This window comes from Pseudophryne corroboree (assembly GCF_028390025.1).
Source record: "Pseudophryne corroboree isolate aPseCor3 chromosome 3 unlocalized genomic scaffold, aPseCor3.hap2 SUPER_3_unloc_57, whole genome shotgun sequence".
In the NCBI taxonomy this organism is placed as follows: domain Eukaryota; kingdom Metazoa; phylum Chordata; class Amphibia; order Anura; family Myobatrachidae; genus Pseudophryne; species Pseudophryne corroboree.
This window is the reverse complement of record NW_026967549.1, coordinates 846908-866847: the sequence shown is the minus strand read 5'-3', so window position 1 is coordinate 866847 and position 19940 is coordinate 846908. Positions and strand designations below refer to the sequence as shown.

Below are 19940 nucleotides of genomic sequence, written 5' to 3'. Positions count from 1 at the left end.
CCCTTTTGCCGTATAATTCTCAGTACTTTTGGTATGAGAGGCAGAGGAGGGAACACATACACTGACTGGAACACCCACGGTGTTACCAGAGCGTCCACAGCTATTGCCTGAGGATCTCTTGACCTGGCGCAATACCTGTCCAGTTTTTTGTTGAGGCGGGACGCCATCATATCCACCATTGGTTTTTCCCAACGGTTCACAATCATGTGGAAGACTTCTGGATGAAGTCCCCACTCTCCCGGGTGTAGATCGTGTCTGCTGAGGAAGTCTGCTTCCCAGTTGTCCACTCCCGGAATGAATACTGCTGACAGTGCTATCACATGATCTTCCGCCCAGCGAAGAATCCTTGCAGCTTCTGCCATTGCTGTCCTGCTTCTTGTGCCGCCCTGTCTGTTTACGTGGGCGACTGCCGTGATGTTGTCCGACTGGATCAACACCGGCTGACCCTGAAGCAGGGGTTTTGCCAGACTTAGAGCATTGTAAATCGCTCTTAGCTCCAGTATATTTATGTGAAGAGACATCTCCAGGCTTGACCATACTCCCTGGAAGTTTCTTCCTTGTGTGACCGCTCCCCAGCCTCTCAGACTGGCATCCGTGGTCACCAGGACCCAGTCCTGTATGCCGAATCTGCGGCCCTCTAACAGATGAGCACTCTGCAACCACCACAGAAGACACCCTTGTCCGTGGCGATAAGGTTATCCGCTGATGCATCTGCAGATGCGATCCGGACCATTTGTCCAGCAGATCCCACTGAAAAGTTCGTGCGTGGAATCTGCCGAATGGAATCGCTTCGTAAGAAGCCACCATCTTTCCCAGGACTCTTGTGCATTGATGCACAGACACTGTCCCTGGTTTTAGGAGGTTCCTGACAAGTTCGGATAACTCCCTGGCTTTCTCCTCCGGAAGAAACACCTTTTTCTGAACCGTGTCCAGAATCATTCCCAGGAACAGCAGACGTGTCGTCGGGGTCAACTGAGATTTTGGAAAATTCAGAATCCACCCGTGTTGTTGCAGCACTAGTTGGGTTAGTGCTACTCCGTCTTCCAGCTGTTCTCTGGATCTTGCCCTTATCAGGAGATCGTCCAAGTAAGGGATAATTAATACGCCTCTTCTTCGGAGAAGGATCATCATTTCGGCCATTACCTTGGTAAAGACCCGAGGTGCCGTGGACAATCCAAACGGCAGCGTCTGAAACTGATAATGACAGTTTTGCACCACGAACCTGAGGTACCCTTGATGTGAAGGGCAAATTGGGACATGCAGGTAAGCGTCCTTTATGTCCAGGGACACCATAAAGTCCCCTTCTTCCAGATTCGCTATCACTGCTCTGAGTGACTCCATCTTGAACTTGAATTTTTGTATGTACAGGTTCAAAGATTTGAGATTTAGAATAGGTCTTACCGAGCCGTCCGGCTTCGGTACCACAAATAGCGTGGAGTAATACCCCTTTCCCTGTTGTAGGAGGGGTACCTTGACTATCACCTGCTGAGCAAACAGCTTGTGAATGGCTTCCAATACCGTCGCCCTGTCCGAGGGAGACGTTGGCAAAGCAGACTTTAGGAACCGGCGAGGGGGAGACTTCTCGAATTCCAACCTGTAACCCTGAGATACTACCTGTAGAATCCAGGGGTCCACCTGTGAGCAAGCCCACTGTGCGCTGAAATTCTTGAGTCGACCCCCCACCGTTCCTGAGTCCGCTTGTAAGGCCCCAGCGTCATGCTGAGGGCTTTGCAGAACCCTGGGAGGGCTTCTGTTCCTGGGCAGGGGCTGCTTGCTGCCCTCTCTTACCCCTTCCTCTGCCCCGAGGCAGATATGACTGTCCTTTTGTCCGCTTGTTCTTATAGGAACGAAAGGACTGCGGCTGAAAAGACGGTGTCTTTTTCTGTTGGGAGGGGGGGTCTGAGGTAAAAAAGTGGATTTTCCGGCAGTTGCCGTAGCCACCAGATCCGATAGACCGACCCCAAATAATTCCTCCCCTTTATACGGCAATACTTCCATATGTCGTTTGGAATCCGCATCACCTGACCACTGTCGCGTCCATAAACTCCTTCTGGCAGATATGGACATCGCATTTACTCTCGATGCCAGAGTGCAAATATCTCTCTGCGCATCTCGCATATAAAGGAAAGCATCCTTTAATTGCTCTATAGTCAATAAAATACTGTCCCTATCCAGGGTATCAATATTTTCAGTCAGGGAATCCAACCAGACGACCCCAGCACTGCACATCCAGGCTGAGGCGATGGCTGGTCGCAGTATAACACCAGTATGAGTGTATATACTTTTCAGGGTAGTTTCCAGCCTCCTATCAGCTGGATCCTTGAGGGCGGCCGTATCAGGAGACGGTAACGCCACTTGTTTTGATAAGCGTGTGAGCGCCTTATCCACCCTAGGGGGTGTTTCCCAGCGCGCCCTAACCTCTGGCGGGAAAGGGTATAATGCTAATAACTTTTTTGAAATTAGCATTTTTCTATCTGGGTTAACCCACGCTTCATCACATACATCATTTAATTCCTCTGATTCAGGAAAAACTACAGGTAGTTTTTTCACCCCCCACATAATACCCCTTTTTGTGGTACTTGTAGTATCAGAGATATGCAAAGCCTCCTTCATTGCCGTGATCATATAACGTGTGGCCCTACTTGAAAATACGTTTGTTTCATCACCGTCGACACTAGATTCAGTGTCTGTGTCTGGGTCTGTGTCGACCGACTGAGGTAAAGGGCGCTTTACAGCCCCTGACGGTGTCTGAGACGCCTGGGCAGGTACTAACTGGTTTGCCGGCCGTCTCATGTCGTCAACTGATTTTTGTAATGTGCTGACATTATCACGTAATTCCATAAACAAAGCCATCCATTCCGGTGTCGACTCCCTGGGGGGTGACATCACCATTATCGGCAATTGCTCTGCCTCCACGCCAACATCGTCCTCATACATGTCGACACACACGTACCGACACACAGCAGACACACAGGGAATGCTCTTATCGAAGACAGGACCCCACTAGCCCTTTGGGGAGACAGAGGGAGAGTTTGCCAGCACACACCCAAGCGCTATAATATATATGGGAACAACCCTATATAAGTGTTGTTCCTTATAGCCGCTTAAATATATAAAAATATCGCCAAAATATGCCCCCCCTCTCTGTTTTACCCTGTTTCTGTAGTGCAGTGCAGGGGAGAGTCCTGGGAGCCTTCCTCACAGCGGAGCTGAGCAGGAAAATGGCGCTGTGTGCTGAGGAGAATAAGCCCCGCCCCCTATTCCGGCGGGCTTTTCTCCCGGAGTTTTAGACATTTGGCATGGGTTAAATACATACATATAGCCTTAATGGCTATATGTGATGTATTCTTTTGCCATAAAAGGTAATATATATTGCTGCCCAGGGCGCCCCCAGCAGCGCCCTGCACCCTCCGTGACCGTCTGGTGTGAAGTGTGTGACAACAATGGCGCACAGCTGCAGTGCTGTGCGCTACCTTCATGAAGACTGAAGAGCCTTCTGCCGCCTGTTTCCGGACCTTCAATCTTCAGCATCTGTAAGGGGGGTCGGCGGCGCGGCTCCGGGACGAACCCCAGGGTGAGACCTGTGTTCCGACTCCCTCTGGAGCTAATGGTGTCCAGTAGCCTAAGAATCCAATCCATCCTGCACGCAGGTGAGTTGAAATTCTCTCCCCTAAGTCCCTCGATGCAGTGAGCCTGTTGCCAGCAGGACTCACTGAAAATAAAAAACCTAAAAAACTTTTTCTAAGCAGCTCTTTAGGAGAGCCACCTAGATTGCACCCTGCTCGGACGGGCACAAAAACCTAACTGAGGCTTGGAGGAGGGTCATAGGGGGAGGAGCCAGTACACACCATGTGATCCTAAAAGCTTACTTTTTGTGCCCTGTCTCCTGCGGAGCCGCTATTCCCCATGGTCCTGACGGAGTCCCCAGCATCCACTTAGGACGTTAGAGAAATTGGTGAAAATCATCCATTCCCCACATTCTCAGAAAGTATTCTACCGCTTGGATGCCAAGGTCATGTTTGATGCTTGTATATAACGCCTCAACATCAAGGCTCATGAGGAGATGTGTTTCTTCCAAATGTATATCACTGATCTTTCTGAGGACATCAGCTGTATCACTGGTATATGATGGGAGTTCCAAAACGTAGTCCCTAAGATGTGTGTCCAAAAATGTGCAGGCTCTTTCTAGTAGGCCGCCGTTTCCTGAGACTATGGGCCGACCAGGGGGGTCCCGAAGATCCTTGTGGACCTTTGGTAAAAGGTAAAATGTAGGTACTCGAGGATTATCTACCGTTAGATAGTCCTGCTCTGACTTGGTTATAGTGCCTTCGTGATATGCCCTGTTTATGATATTCATATAGAGTTTAGTGTACCTTTCTGTAGGGTCAAAAATACTCTTCTGGTAGCATGATTGGTCGTCCAGGTGTTTCTTGGCTTGTTTGAGATATAATTCTGTTGGCCAGATCACAACATTTCCTCCTTTATCCGACGGTTTCAGAACTACGTCGGTCCAGGTTTTGATCTCCTGGAGCGTCCTCCGTTCATTCGGTGTCAGATTATCTGCAGGGTGACGGTATTTCTTATTCAGATATAATCTGTCCAGATACCGAGTAACCAAGTTCGGGAAAACTTTACCCTCTGGGCATAAGGAATCCTTGGGAAAAAAGATTGATTTTTTCTTCAGCAAGGGTCTGTCACGATCCGGGTATCTGGACGCCATTACCTGCCGTTTAGGTGTCTTCTGAGACTGGCCCAGCGTTCCAAGTCCGGATCTCATCTGTGTCAACACTATGCACATCCCTCCTGTCATTCTGAGACACTACCACAGTGGCGCCATGTTTGAATCCAACATGGCGTCTCCCGTCCTCCGCGGCCTCCGACGCCGTTCCTGTGTTATTGCTGCAGGTTCTCAGTATAGTGTATCATGCCTGCCGCAGCCTCTGCTGCCCTCCAAGTGTCTCAGCATGTAACTGTTATATGGCGTCTCCTGTCCTCCGCGGCCGGCGCCGCCATTATCACTATGTTTGTACATTTCATTCCAAACCAGGTTTTCCCTCCAGGTTCCAGCATGGGCGCAGCCATGTTGGATTTGATCACATGCTCCAATTCCTCCAATCCACCGTCTCTGGAATCTGCATAATTGCCCAGCCAATGCCTGCATAGCAGCAGGTATAAGTATCCTGTGTCTGGGCCAGATAGAGGTCAGTGCTTTAAATGTCATACCTTGTTCCAGTCTCTCTATCCTGTGGCTTGTTTCTCCAGGTTCCAGTTCCTGTCTCCAGCATCCACAAAGAGACCCGCACCTGCTTTCCATCCTGCGGTGCAGCCTGACTCTGCAGTCCTCCGTGGCTGTCCAGTTTCCAGCTATCTACTATCTGCTTCCAGCAGCCAGCTTTCAACTGATTCCAGCTTCTACAAAACACCGGTGCTGATCCAGCGGATCCTATCTTACCAGCAGTATCCACTACCACCGGTAATCATCTATCAGCTATTCTGTTTCTACGCTCCCTAGCATCTCACATCATCCACTCTGTGTTTCATCACCTGGCTGGTTCCATCCAGCATCCACTCCGTGACTTTAGTACCTGGCTGATTCCATTCAACATCCACTCTGTGTTTCATTACCTGGCTGATTCCATTCAGCATCCACTCCGTGTTTTACCACCTGGCTGGTTCCATCCAGCTGATACAGCAGCTTACTCAAGTAACCAGATTCACCTGTTACAACTACTGGCATGTTCCTCGGCTATCTCCACTACTACAACCAGGCCTGGTAAGGTTTTTCCATCAAAGGACTTTAACATCTGTTCTAACCTACCAGAGCTCTGAGATACCTTCTATGGTTATGTATTCCAGGAACTGTGTTATCTGCCACTGTCAATTACTAAACCTTGAATGCTGCTTGTTATTACACGGAGTCTGTTAATAAACTTTTATTTTGAATTTTAACTTGGTTGTCATGGTCACACCTTCGGGTAATTATTCTGCACTTACATGTCTAGGGGTCTGATTAAACCTCCCAAGTTTAATTTCATCTCAGCCCCTACAACTGAGGCTTCCTCCTGTCATCCTAAACCCTCAGTTGTGGCAGGGTCTCGTTTGTTGTGTAGTGGGAATTGATTCATTAGGGTCAGCAAGTTCCTCCAATGTGGCCAGAGCTAGCCTTTCTTGTGACGATAGATTTTCCAAGTCAGAGGGGGATTCAGATGTTCCTGTTCTCTCTGTAAAATTTTTTGTTAATAATAATTTCCGTACAAAAAGTTGTAATTTCCGGTTTGCTCACTGTACTAGATCCAGGTCTTTATCTCTTACCCATCCTACATATCTAACTTCCCCCCCCCCCCCCCCCCCCCCACACACACACTTTTTCAGAATCCCCTAATTATCCATTTTGGTAATTCATTTTTATTATCTATCTTTTTTCCTTTTTCCCCTCCTCCTTTTCTCCCCCCTAACAACCCCCTTTCCCCCCCACCTTTCCCTTTCTTTCCCCCCACCCCCTTTTTCCCAAAACCCCCCCTGTAGGTACATCACACCTACAATTCCTCCGGATTTAATATAACCATATCTTGCTCCTAATAAATGACACCTAATCTGACATGTATTCATAACCTGCAATCCCCTGTAATTGATACTTTTCACTTTATACTCACCATACAAAAACAATTTTTTTTATCTCATATTTCCCCCTTTTTTATTTTATTAATTTTTTCCCCTTTTAAGTTGTATTTTTTATTCTTATTTCATATATATTAATATTCAATATAGGATTTACTATCCTCATTTTCTGTTCTCCAAACTTAATCAGTTTAGCTGGATAACAATTTAATTATACTCTTAATGATATACTGCTTAATCAATTAGTTCTAACTTGTTGAAATCTATTCTCAACCTCAGGTGATGTAGCAAACTTAGATGCTTTCCCTACCTCTCCCACTAAGTGATAGGCTGCACCCTTACATAAATACTGGCAGTGGGGAACTCCGAGAGCAGGCGATCATGTGATCAAGCTCTCGGAGCGCAACGTGCGTCACTTCCAGTTCCCGAACTTCCGGTCGCATGGACCGCGGCCGCCGCCGCCTCACTCCTCGATTCCTGCACTGTCCACCAGTCTGAGGGTCTCCTGAACAGGTTGGGTAAGGAAACGGGTTCTCCTTGCCCAAACCACAGCTCCCCCGTGTTCTCCCATAAGGTCCACCATATGCTTCCCCGGGTAACAGGTGAAAGCTGATTATCTCCTGTTATGTAATGTATTTAGACTCTTATATTTTTTGTGCATAACATCTCTTTTTTGGTGCATGATTACTGGGTAAGGGGTGAGAAAGAGGCTGCAACTGTAATTACTATACTAAAACCAATATCAGAGAATTAATTGTACTGTAGACACTTTTTTTTTTATTGTTTTGATTATTGTGGGCACCACAAAGCCCTCCTGTTGCTCAGGCTATTTGAGAGCATAACTGCAATGGAGTTTGAGTTTGGGAATCCTAACCCCAAGACCCCACAGTCATTATTACTGCCTCAAATCACCACTGACTAGATCCCTCAGCAAAAATCTAGCAATTTATTGTATCAACTTATTGTACAAATATAACCTGGTATTTATTCTGTGATTGTCATTCTGGGTCCCAATACAATCGGTCAACGGTGCGCCTAGGAGACAGACTTACCTACGGTCAGACCGCACTGAGTATGCCCAAACTCGTCTGATCTTGGAACCCAAGCACTGCAGGGCCTGGTCAGTACCTGGATGGGGAACCACCAGGGAATACTAGGCACCGTAGGTATTTTACTCTCCAGCAGTTAAAACACTTTGGGGCCCAGTGCATTAACCTGGTCACAGGTTACAGCATTTATCAGATTATATCGGACTCGAGGTAGTGACATCACTCATATAAAAATCCGATCATAGAGGATCTGTATGATTTATCTTTGTGAATGAGGTTTTATTTATTTTCGATCACTTAAATCATTATTCTGCCCATAACAGGTACATTAGTACACGTGTACACTCATGTTCTTTAATTATTGATGCCAGCTCTCGTCTTCTCTTAAAGTATACATTAATAAAAGTTATGTCTTAATAATTTCATAATTTCCCCAAAAAAATTTCAAGTTTTCAAGTGTGCCCAGGAAAAGGCTTATAGTTGCTTTTTTTTTGGTCCTTTGTTCTCTTTGAAGGACCATACTTTGTTGTTTCATAATAACAGGACACCACAGGCTACTCCCCCTGTATAACAATAATAACAGGACACCACAGGCTGCTCCCCCTGTATTATAATAATAACAACAACAACAACAACAACTGGACACTACAGGCTGCTCCCCCTGTATAATAACAACAACAACAACTGTACACCACAGGCTGCTGGCCTGGTAAAATAATAACAGGACACCACAGGCTGCTCCCCCTGTATAATAATAATAATAGGACACCACAGGCTGCTCCTCCTGTATAATATTAATAACAGGAAACCACAGGCTACACCCCCTGTATAATAATAATAATAATAATAATAATAACAACAACAACATGACACCACAGGCTGCTCACCCTGCATAATAATAACATCAATACACCACAGGCTACTCCTCCTGTATAATATTAATAACAGGTCACCACAGGCTGCTCCCCCTGTATATTAATAATAACAGGGCACCACAGGCTGCTCCCCCTGTATATTAATAATATCAGGTCACCACAGGCTGCTCCCCCTGTATAGTAAGACGCCATTACCTGATCTCCACGGACACTGGGAGGCTGCAGCAGTCGATGAAAACTCACTTCCTGTATGTGGAACGCACAGTCCGGAAGTAAGGTGGAACGCACAGGCCGAAAGTAGTGTATGATTGGCAACGGCTGCTACCTGGTTACTAGCCCCTCCCCTCCTCCACACCACCCACAGCCCCACCTCTGTAAGCCTTCTTACCATACATGTCCTCAGTGTAGGAGGCCGGCGGCCATTTTCTTGTAGACCAGTCCAGCAGCAGCAATAGGTTCCCTGGCCGTGTAGTGACGTCAGGAGCGGCGGCCATTTTCCCCTGGTCTGAGCTCCGCCTTCCTTCTATCATTCCCACAAGGCAGCAGGAGCAGAGAGCAGCCATTGCTGTGTCTGGCAGCAGGTAATGATATTATTATTATTATTCTATAGGCTGAGCAGCTCTGGTGTCAGGTTCTGTACTACAGGGGGAGCAGCCTCTGGTGCTGCATTATCCCTGTACAGGTGGCTGACACTCTAGTGTCCTATTACTGTAATACAGGTGGCGCAGACCCTGCCGTTACCGTAATACATGTGGCGCAGACCCCGCTGTTACCGTAATACATGTGGCGGAGACCCCGCCGTTACCGTGGTACAGGTGGCGCAAACCCCGGCGTTACCGTAATACATGTGGCGCTGACCCAGCAGTTCCCGTAATACAGGTGGCACAAACCCCGCCGTTACCGTAATACAGGAGGCGCAGACCCCACCGTTACCATAATACAGGTGGCGCAGACCCCGCCGTTACCGTAATACAAGTGGCACAGACCCTGCTGTTACCGTAATACAGGTGGCACAGACCCCGCCGTTACCGTAATACAGGAGGTGCAGACCCCACCGTTACTGTAATACAGGTGGCTCAGACCCCGCCGTTACCGTAATACAGGAGGCGCAGAACCCGCTTTTACCGTAATACAGGTGGTGCAGAGCTCGCCGTTACAGTAATACAGGTGACGCAGACCCCGCCGCTGCCGTAATACAGGTTGCGAAGACCACACCGTTCCCGTGATGAAGGTGGCGCAGACCGTGCCGTTACCGTAATACAGGTGGCGCAGACTGTGCCATTACCGTAATACAGGTGGCGTAGACCCCGCCGGTACCGTAATACAGGTGGCGCAGAATCCGCCGTTTCCGTAATACAGGTGGCGCAGACCCCGTCTTTACCGTAATACAGGTGGCGCAGACCCCGTCGTTACTGTAATACAGGAGGCCCAGACCCTGTCGTTACCGTAATACAGGTGACGCAAGACCCCGCCGTTACCGTAATACAAGTGGCGCAGACCCCGTCGTTACCGTAATACAGGTGGCGCAGATCCCGCCATTACAGTATTACAGGTGGCACAGACCTCGCCGTTACCATAATACAGATGGCGCAGACCCCGCCGTTACCGTAATACAGGTGGCACAAGACCCAGCCGTTACCGTAATACAAGTGGTACAAGACCACACTGTTACCGTAACACAGGTGGCGCAGACCCCGCCGTTACCGTAACACAGGTGGCGCAGACCCCGCCGTTACCGTAATACAGGTGGCGCAGACCCCGCCGTTTCAGTAATATATTTGTCTCAGACCCCGCCATTACCGTAATACAGGTGGCGCAGACCCCGCCGTTACCGTAATACAGGTGGCGCAGACCCCGCCGTTACCGTAATACAGGTGGCGCAGACCCCGCCGTTACCGTATTACAGGTGGCACAGATACCACCGTTACCGTAATTCTATATACGGGACATTACCGGTGTTGTGTCCTGTGGCATTGTGCTGTACAGGGGGAGCGGCCTGTATTGTCATAATATACAGGGGTAGCATCCTGTGCTGTCATAGTATACAGGGGTAGCGGCCTGTGTTGTCATAATATACAGGGATAACATTTTGTCTTGTCATAGTATACAGGAGGAGCAGCCTGTGTTGCAATAATATACAGGGGTAGCATTCTGTGTTGTCATAATAGACAGGAGGAGCAGCCTGTGACATCCTACTCTACAGGAGGAGGAGCCTATGGTGTCCTGTTATTATTATTATTATTATACAGGAGGAGCAGCCTGTGGTATCCTGTTTTCTCTGACGTCCTAGTGGATGCTGGGAACTCCGAAAGGACCATGGGGAATAGCGGCTCCGCAGGAGACTGGGCACAACTAAAGAAAGCTTTAGGTCACCTGGTGTGCACTGGCTCCTCCCACTATGACCCTCCTCCAAGCCTCAGTTAGATTTTGTGCCCGGCCGAGGTTGGATGCACACTAGGGGCTCTCCTGAGCTTCTAGAAAGAAAGTATAGAATTAGGTTTTTTATTTTCAGTGAGACCTGCTGGCAACAGGCTCACTGCAGCGAGGGACTAAGGGGAGAAGAAGTGAACCTGCCTGCTTGCAGCTAGCTTGGGCTTCTTGGCTACTGGACACCATTAGCTCCAGAGGGATCGACCGCAGGCCCGTCCTTGGTGTTCGGTCCCGGAGCCGCGCCGCCGTCCCCCTTACAGAGCCAGAAGCAAGAAGAGGTCCGGAAAATCGGCGGCAGAAGACATCAGTCTTCACCAAGGTAGCGCACAGCACTGCAGCTGTGCGCCATTGCTCCTCATACACACTTCACACTCCGGTCACTGAGGGTGCAGGGCGCTGGGGGGGGGCGCCCTGAGAAGCAATAAAAACACCTTGGCTGGCAAAACAATCACAATATATAGCCCCAGAGGCTATATATGTGATAAATACCCCTGCCAGAATCCATAAAAAAGCGGGAGAAAAGTCCGCGAAAAAGGGGCGGAGCTATCTCCCTCAGCACACTGGCGCCATTTTCTCTTCACAGTGCACCTGGAAGAAAGCTCCCCAGGCTCTCCCCTGTAGTTTTCAGGCTCGAAGGGTTAAAAATAGAGGGGGGGCACTAAATTTAGGCGCAATATTATATATACAAGCAGCTATTGGGGAAAATTCACTCAGTTATATTGTTAATCCTCACATTATATAGCGCTCTGGTGTGTGCTGGCATACTCTCTCTCTGTCTTCCCAAAGGGCTTTGTGGGGTCCTGTCCTCAGTCAGAGCATTCCCTGTGTGTGTGCGGTGTGTCGGTACGGCTGTGTCGACATATTTGATGAGGAGGCTTATATGGTGACGGAGCAGAGGCCGATAAATGTGATGTCACCCCCTGTGGGGCCGACACCAGAGTGGATGGATAGGTGAAAGGTATTAACCGACAGTGTCAACTCCTTACATAAAAGGGTGGATGACGTAACAGCTGTGGGACAGCCGGCTTCTCAGCCCGCGCCTGCCCAGGCGTCTCAAAGGCCATCAGGGGCTCAAAAATGCCCGCTCTCTCAGATGGCAGACACAGATGTCGACACGGAGTCTGACTCCAGTATCGACAAGGTTGAGACATATACACAATCCACTAGGAACATCCGTGACTTGATCCCGGCAATAAAAAATGTGTTATACATTTCTGACATTAACCCAAGTACCTCTAAAAATGGGTTTTATGTTTGGGGAGAAAAAGCAGGCAGTGTTTTGTTCCCCCATCAGATGAATGAATGAAGTGTGTGAAAAGCGTGGGTTCCCCCGTTAAGAAACTGGTAATTTCTAAAAAGTTACTGATGGCGTACCCTTTCCCGCCAGAGGATAAGTTACGCTGGGAGATATCCCCTAGGGTGGATAAGGCGCTCACACGGTTGTCAAAAAAGGTGGCACTGCCGTTTTAGGAACGGCCACTTTGAAGGTACCTGTTGATAAAAAGCAGGAGGCTATCCTGAAGTCTGTATTTACACACTCAGGTACTAGACTGAGACCTGCAGATCGTGCTGCTGCAGCGTGGTCGGTGACCCTGTCAAGCATACTAGTTTGCTAACATGAGAACATATTAAAGACGTCGTCTTATATATGAGGGATGCACAGAGGGATATTTTGCCGGCTGGCATCCAAAATGAATGTAATGTCCATTCTGTCAGGAGGGTATTAGAGACCTGTCACTGGACAGGTGATGCTGACTTAAAAGGCGCATAGAGATTCTGCCTTATAAGGGTGAGGAATTATTTGGGGATGGTCTCTGGGACCTCGTATCCACAGCAACAGCTGGGAAGAAATATTTTTACCTCAGGTTTCCTCACAGACTAAGAAAGCACTGTATTATCAGGTACAGTCCTTTTGGCTTCAGAAAAGCAAGCGGGTCAAAGGCGCTTCCTTTCTGTACAGAGACAAGGGAAGAGGGAAAAAGCTGCACCAGTCAGCCTGTTCCCAGAATCAAAATTCTTCTCCCGCTTCCTCTGAGTCCACAGCATGACGCGGGGGCTCCACAGGTGTAGCCAGGTACGGTGTAGGGCCGTCTCAAAAATGTCAGCAATTAGTGAGCTCGCTCACAGGTGGATCCCTGTTTCTTTCAAGTAGTATTTCAGGGGTACAAGCTGGAATTCGAGATGTCTCCCCCCCGCCGTTTCCTCAAATATGCCTTGCCGACAACTCCCTCAGGCAGGGAGGCTGTGCTAGAGGCAATTAATAAGCTGTATTCCCAGCAAGGTGCCTCTACTTCAACAAGGACGGGGTTACTATTCCACACGGTTTGGGGTACCGAAACCGCATGGTTCGGTGTGACTCATTTTATATTTAAAATCCTTGAACACATACATAAAAAAATAATAATTCAAGTTCAAGATGGAATTGCTCAAGGCGGTTATTGGAAGCCTGGACGAGGGGATTACATGGTATCCCGGGACATCAAGGATGCTTACCTGCATGTCCCCATTTACCATCCTCGCCAGGAGTACCTCAGATTTGTGGTACAGGTGTTAGGGTCTCCTGCCCTGTGCTGCCACGTCGTCATGGCAACCGGGAGACAAGTGCTAGAGGAGTAACCTGAGCACAGCTGATACTCCGGTTCGGGTCTTTTGCTGTGCAGTGGTTATAGGCTCTGTGCATGGCAGGGGATCCGGTGCTGGTTTTTGTGCTCACAGTCTGTGAGGTCTGAGTGGGGCGTGGACAGCACCTGCTTTATAAGGCCTCTTTTCAGGGTAAGCAGATGCTGCTGAATCTTTGTTGGTTAGTCAGTTTCTGAAAGTTAGCCAGTACTGTGTAGCTTTGTATTTGTTTGTTGCTTACTGCAAATAGGCCTGGGGATTTGGTATTACACTCTGCCAATCCAGACCTAGCAGTAAGACTGGAGTCAGTCGTTTAGCTTGCTGGGGTTCTGTTACTACTCTGTGAACTTAGCAAGTTTGCGGCTGTATTCTAAGACTTGCCTGTCTAATCCTGTCTCACTGTGCTAGGTGTCAGGGGTCAGTTTAGTGGCAGTAAGCTGAACCTGTGCACTGCAAGTGAGAATTAGGATTGTGGAGACTCTCCTTGTGTCTATCATTCCATCTCTGACCAAGGAGTTTACTGCCACACCCGTTGGTAACCCTTTAGGGTTTTGCTGTTGCCCTTAGCAACAGCATTTCGGGTTCTCTACGTATTAAAACACAACATCTTGCTTTTCCCATCTGAGCAGTTCTAATACAAGGGAGATACCCAGTTCCTTAGCCTCTGGGCTTCTCTGTTCACTTTGTGTGTATTTTGTTACCCTACCACCTTCTGTGTACGTTATGTCATATTCCCTAGTCTGTCTGTGAGTCCATTTGTTTTGCATAACAGTTCAAACACCAGTACATTCCTGCAGGCACTGGAGTGCATAACAGTCCTGACACCAGTACTTTCCTGCAGGCACTGGTGTGCATAACATATTCAGCAGCCTAATACTCCTGTTGAAATTTTGTGGGAATATGGAGCATACCCCTCAAAATACGTTGCAACAGGTGGTCGATCAGGTGCAGGTCCTGACTCGACAATTTAATGATTTGTCCATTAAAATGCACACCTCCCAGGCTGCTGGCGGAGCTCCCGCAGCAGCAGCACCTGCAGGGGTTAAGGAGCCGAAAGTAAATCTCCCGGATCGTTTTTCTGGAGATCGCTCGCAGTTCTTTTGTTTCAAGGAGAGCTGCAAGCTATACTTCCGGCTTAGGCCTCAGTCTTCTGGGTCGGAGATTCAGCAGGTGGGCATAGTGATTTCCTTGCTACAAGGAGACCCACAGGTCTGGGCATATGGGTTGCAGCCTGACTGTCCGTCACTTAAAAGTGTTGATGCTTTTTTTACGGCACTGGGCATGTTGTATGATGACCCTGACAAGACGGCCTCAGCCGAGGCTCAGATTTCGATCCTTAAGCAAGGGCGAAGGCCAGTTGAGGTTTACTGTACAGAGTTTCGGAGGTTGGCCCATGATACCCAGTGGAATGACCCAGCCCTGAGACACCAGTACCAAAGAGGTCTTTCTAACCAGATAAAGGACCAACTGGTACAATATCCCTTGCCTGATAGCTTGGATCAGCTCATGCAGTTATCCATCCGGGTGGATAGACGGCTGAGAGAGCGTAGGCTTGAAAGGGAGACTGAGATTTCCTTCCTTCCCAAGGGAACCTCAGACTCTGAGGAATTTTCTGAGGAGCCTATGCAGATTGGGGCTACCCGCCTCTCCTCGCGTGAGAAGACGCGGAGGAGACAGCGGGGGTTGTGTTTGTACTGTGGGAGTAAAGGTCATGTGGTAGTATCATGCCCAGAAAAGCCGGAAAACTTCAGGGCCTGAGGGTGATGGGAAATATCCTGTCAGGCCAGAAGTCAGAATTTCCCAAGAAGACTTTTATCATTCCGGTGACCTTGAAGATCCTCGGTCAAACTGTCAAGACTGAGGCCTTTGTGGACAGTGGGGCCGACGGGGTTTTTATGGACCGCCAATTCGCCCTGAAACACTCTGTTCCCTTAGTACCCTTGGCATCGGAAATTGAGATTTGTGGGTTAAACGGGGAACCATTATCCCAAGGTAAAATTACCTCTTGCACTAGCCAGATTTCTTTGTTTATTGGAGCCACACACTCTGAAAAATTGTCCTTTTATGTGACTGTCTGTACTTTTGCCCCATTGGTGTTGGGGTTACCCTGGTTAAGGGCCCACAATCCTCAATTTGACTGGGTCTCTGGGGAGATTCTTAGTTGGGGTACTGATTGTTTCAGGAGTTGCTTGAGCCTTCCAGTCAGGTTCTCGCAGCTAAGTTTGCCAGGGTGTTATGCAGATTTTGCGGACGTGTTCTCCAAAAAAGTTGCAGAGGTACTACCTCCCCATCGCCCCTATGACTGTGCCATTGATTTGTTGCCAAATGCTAAGCTTCCCAAGAGCAGGTTGTACTCCCTGTCACGTCCTGAGACTCAGGCTATGGCAGAGTACATTCAGGAGAACTTGGCTAAGGGATTTATCAGACCTTCACAGTCTCCAGTTGGGTCGGGGTTCTTCTTCGTGGGCAAAAAGGACGGTTCGTTGCGACCCTGCATCGACTTCAGGGAATTGAACCGTATCACGATTAAAAACTCATACCCACTGCCTCTCATTTCGGTCTTGTTTGACCAGCTTCGTACTGCCACCATTTTTTCTAAGATTGACCTACGCGGTGCGTACAATCTAATCCGAATAAGAGAGGGGGATGAATGGAAGACTGCCTTTAATACCCACTCAGGGCATTATGAATATTTGGTGATGCCTTTTGGGCTCTGTAATGCCCCGGCAGTCTTCCAGGATTTCATGAATGATGTGCTCAGGGAATATTTGGATAGATTCTTAGTTGTATACTTAGATGACATCCTAATCTTCTCCCATTCCCTGGAGGAACATCGGAAGCATGTACGCTTAGTCCTCCAGAAACTCAGAGACCACCGGCTTGGGGCGAAGCTGGAGAAGTGCGAATTTGAAGTTCAGCAAATCGCATTTCTAGGATATATTATCTCCCCAGAAGGTTTCCAAATGGAGGGTTCCAAGGTACAGGCAGTCCTGGATTGGGTGCAGCCCACTAGTTTGAAGGCGCTTCAGCGTTTCCTGGGCTTTGCGAATTTTTATAGACGATTTATCGCTGGATTTTCGTCTATAGTGGCGCCCTTAGTGGCACTCACTAAGAAAGGGGCGGATGTTGCTCACTGGTCTTGTGAGGCTAAAGCGGCTTTTGCCCGTCTCAAAAGGGCATTTGTTTCGGCCAAGGTGCTGCGACACCCAGATCCAGAGCGTCCTTTTGTGGTGGAGGTGGATGCCTCTGAGATGGGTATTGGGGCAGTGCTTTCTCAGATGGGAGTGTCTGATAATCGCCTTCATCCCTGTGCTTACTTTTCCCGTAAATTTTCGCCTGCCGAGATGAATTATGACGTGGGTAACCGGGAATTGTTGGCTATTAAGGATGCACTCGAGGAGTGGAGACACTGGCTTGAGGGGGCTAAGTTTGTGGTCTCAATTCTCACTGACCATAAGAATCTGGCATATTTAGAGTCAGCGAAGCGTCTCAATGCCAGGCAGGCACGATGGGCTTTGTTTTCTGCTCGCTTTAATTTTTTGATAACATATCGCCCTGGGTCAAAAAACATCAAGGCTGATGCGCTCTCGCGGAGTTTTGCTCCAATCCAGGAGACCACCGAGGAGCTGTTGCCCATTGTTTCCCCATCATGTATTAAAGTGGGCATTACCCAGGACCTCTTATCATTAGTCCTTAGAGCACAGGAGCAGGCTCCTCCAGACCTTCCGGTAGGTCTTTTGTTTGTGCCTCCTAGGTTAAGACAGCGAGTGTTCCTGGAATTCCATGCCAAGAAGTCTGCAGGTCACCCGGGTATTGCCAGAACTCGGGAGTTGCTATCTAGGGCGGTGTGGTGGCCCTCGGTGGCTAAGGATGTGGATCAGTGGGTTCGAGCATGTGACATCTGTGCCCGAAATAAGACTCCTAGAGGGGTTCCTGTTGGCCCATTACATCCACTCTCTATCCCATCTAAGCCATGGACCCACATTTCAATGGATTTTGTGGTGGACTTGCCCAAATCCTCGGGGATGACAGCCATCTGGGTTGTCGTTGACAGGTTTTCGAAGATGGCGCACTTCGTTCCACTGGTTGGGCTGCCATCGGCCAGACGCCTGTCTTAATTATTTATGCTGCATGTTGTGCGTCTCCACGGGTTGCCACTTGATGTGGTCTCTGACCGCGGATCCCAGTTTGTGGCCAAATTCTGGAGGGCATTTTGTTCCGATCTCCAGATTTCTGTCAGCTTGTCGTCGGGCTACCATCCGCAGTCTAATGGGCAGACTGAAAGGGTGAACCAGTCCTTGGAGCAGTTCCTCAGGTGTTATGTCTCCAAGTGTCAGACTGACTGGGTTGCTCATCTGTCCATGGCGGAGTTTGCCTATAACAACGCGGCTCACTCTGCTACAGGGATCTCTCCCTTCCTTTGTGTGTATGGGCATCATCCTAAGGCCAATTCTTTTGACCCCCTGGACTCCACGCCTGGTGGTTCCTCTGTGGTTTCGGTCCTTAGAGGTATTTGGCGGAAAGTGAAGAAAGCCCTTGTGTCTGTGTCATTAGTGACCAAAAGGGTTTTTGATAAGCGGAAAAGACCCTGCAGCTTCAAATTAGGAGACTTCGTCTGGTTGTCTACCAAGAATTTGAAGTTGAGACAGCCATCTCATAAGTTAGGCCCCCGGTTCATCGGCCCTTATAAGATCACCAGGGTTATCAATCCGGTGGCATTTCAGTTAGATCTGCCCCGTTCTTTGGGTATCAATAAAACATTTCATTGTTCCCTTTTAAAACGGGCGATTAGTAATCCTTCTTCCAGTGGAAGACCTTCCCCTCTTCTGATACGTGGCCAGAGGGAGTTTGTTGTTGAAAGGATTCTTGACTCCAAGGTGGTTCGGGGTCGGCTGTCATTTTTGGTGCACTGGAAGGGGTATGGCCCGGAGGAGCGGTCGTGGGTGCGCAGTTGTGATCTTCATGCCCCCAGACTGATACGCCCTTTCTTCTCGCAGTTCCCCGATAAACCCGGTGGTAGGGGTTCTTTGACCCCTCGTCAGAGGGGGGGTACTGTTAGGGTCTCCTGCCCTGTGCTGCCACGTCGTCATGGCAACCGGGAGACAAGTGCTAGCGGAGTAACCTGAGCGCAGCTGATACTCCGGTTCGGGTCTTTTGCTGTGCAGTGGTTATAGGCTCTGTGCATGGCAGGGGATCCGGTGCTGGTTTTTGTGCTCAGTCTGTGAGGTCTGAGTGGGGCGTGGACAGCACCTGCTTTATAAGGCCTCTTTTCAGGGTAAGCAGATGCTGCTGAATCTTTGTTGGTTAGTCAGTTTCTGAAAGTTAGCCAGTACTGTGTAGCTTTGTATTTGTTTGTTGCTTACTGCAAATAGGCCTGGGGATTTGGTATTACACTCTGCCAATCCAGACCTAGCAGTAAGACTGGAGTCAGTCGTTTAGCTTGCTGGGGTTCTGTTACTACTCTGTGAACTTAGCAAGTTTGCGGCTGTATTCTAAGACTTGCCTGTCTAATCCTGTCTTACTGTGCTAGGTGTCAGCGGTCAGTTTAGTGGCAGTAAGCTGAACCTGTGCACTGCAAGTGAGAATTAGGATTGTGGAGACTCTCCTTGTGTCTATCATTCCATCTCTGACCAAGGAGTTTACTGCCACACCCGTTGGTAACCCTTTAGGGTTTTGCTGTTGCCCTTAGCAACAGCATTTCGGGTTCTCTACGTATTAAAACACAACATCTTGCTTTTCCCATCTGAGCAGTTCTAATACAAGGGAGATACCCAGTTCCTTAGCCTCTGGGCTTCTCTGTTCACTTTGTGTGTATTTTGTTACCCTACCACCTTCTGTGTACGTTATGTCATATTCCCTAGTCTGTCTGTGAGTCCATTTGTTTTGCATAACAGTTCAAACACCAGTACATTCCTGCAGGCACTGGAGTGCATAACAGTCCTGACACCAGTACTTTCCTGCAGGCACTGGTGTGCATAACAACAGGATTGCCATTACCAAGTCCAGACACTGCCGTTTGGACTGTACATGGCACCGAGGGTGTTTACCAAGGTAATGGCCGAAATGATGATACTCCTTCGAAAAAAGGGAGTTTTAATTATCCCGTACTTGGACAATCTCCTTATAAGGGCGAGGTCCAAGGAGCAGTTGTTAGTCGGGGTAGCACTATTTTGGAAGTGCTACAACAGCACGGTTGGATTCTAAACAGTCAAAAGTCACAGCTGGTTCCTTCGACACGTCTGCTGTTCCTGGGGATGGTTCTGGACACAGACCAGAAATAAGTGTTTCTCCCGGAGGAGAAAGCCAAGGAGCTGTCATCTCTAGTCAGAGACCTCCTGAAGCCAAAACA

The 19940-nt window shown here is 48.7% G+C and overlaps 1 protein-coding gene and 1 pseudogene across 1 annotated transcript in view; both read left to right on the top strand.

Moving 5' to 3' along the window:
- The first annotated feature begins 7668 nt into the window (after positions 1–7668).
- LOC134984478 (5S ribosomal RNA) lies at positions 7669–7787 on the top strand (annotated as a pseudogene).
- A 1300-nt stretch (positions 7788–9087) lies between these two features.
- The window catches only part of LOC134984472 (gastrula zinc finger protein XlCGF57.1-like), a 37027-nt gene continuing 26174 nt past the window's right edge, over positions 9088–19940 (top strand). The window contains exon 1 of the mRNA XM_063950043.1: positions 9088–9123. The gene's annotated coding sequence lies outside the window, so the exon portion shown is untranslated. The remainder of the gene's footprint in view (positions 9124–19940) is intronic.